Source organism: Accipiter gentilis, chromosome 6, assembly GCF_929443795.1.
Source record: "Accipiter gentilis chromosome 6, bAccGen1.1, whole genome shotgun sequence".
NCBI classification, from domain to species: Eukaryota; Metazoa; Chordata; class Aves; order Accipitriformes; family Accipitridae; genus Astur; species Astur gentilis.
The window spans coordinates 43,674,188-43,675,161 of record NC_064885.1 but is presented as its reverse complement, the minus strand read 5'-3'; positions in this window follow the sequence as shown (position 1 = coordinate 43,675,161).

Genomic DNA, 974 nt, shown 5'->3' with positions numbered 1-974 from the left:
AGTTTCTTTGTTAACCTAGACTCTCTATTGTGGCATCCGATGAAGAAATATTCAGGTGAAAGCACCCTTGATAACCAGAACAACTCATGCTCTCGAAAATTCAGGCAACAATGAAGTATCAAAGGTGCTGAAAAAAATGCAGTTCTTCATAATCCCTTCAGTACTGAAAGATGGTTAATTTAGGCTCTTCAGGTAATAACATGCCATTCACTTTTGACAGATATCAGGCAACGTGCCTTACTCACGAGTTCAGGTGAAACGAAGGCAGAATATCAGGTATGTTCAAGCTCTAGTAGCTCAGGGAGAAACATAGTAGAAATGAGAGGCTGTTGGATTCACCCTGCGCTGTTCTGAGCTGCAGGAGGGAGGAGTCAGATGCAAGCAGGATAGCAGAGACGAGGGGAGTGAGTATCTTCTCAGCCGGAGCTGCCTCTTAGCTGGATCAGAAGACTGAAACAGTGTCCCTGCTAAGCCACACCTCCAATGCTGACACTGAAATCCAATGCAAATACTCAGATCTGATGTCAGCTGTAAATGTCATTCCCGTAAAGCCCATGGCTGCTCCAGGGCTGTGCATCATGAGCTAGAGCACTGCTTTTATTCTTTCGTACTTCTGTACTCCAAGCTTAGCAAGGAGAAAAGCCGCAGGAGCCTTTTATGAAGATGAAACAGAAGGGGTGTGCCTGCTCTGCCTTTTTGTATTCCTACTCCCACTGCAAGTGTGTGTGTATGTACATACACTGCACATGGATGCTAACCGTACAGCTACATAGTGACAACCTTTCATTAATGACAGGTAAATGCCATTCATCTTAGCCAGGTGTTGCCTGCCTATGTGGTATCTCAGCTCACTCTGGGGCTTATAAAACTTTCATTCCCTGCGTGATTCAAATCTGACCCGCATCAAATGCTGACTATCTGCTCTAGCTGAATACATGGATAGGATCACAGCCAAGCGCATTTTGGCACGTTTT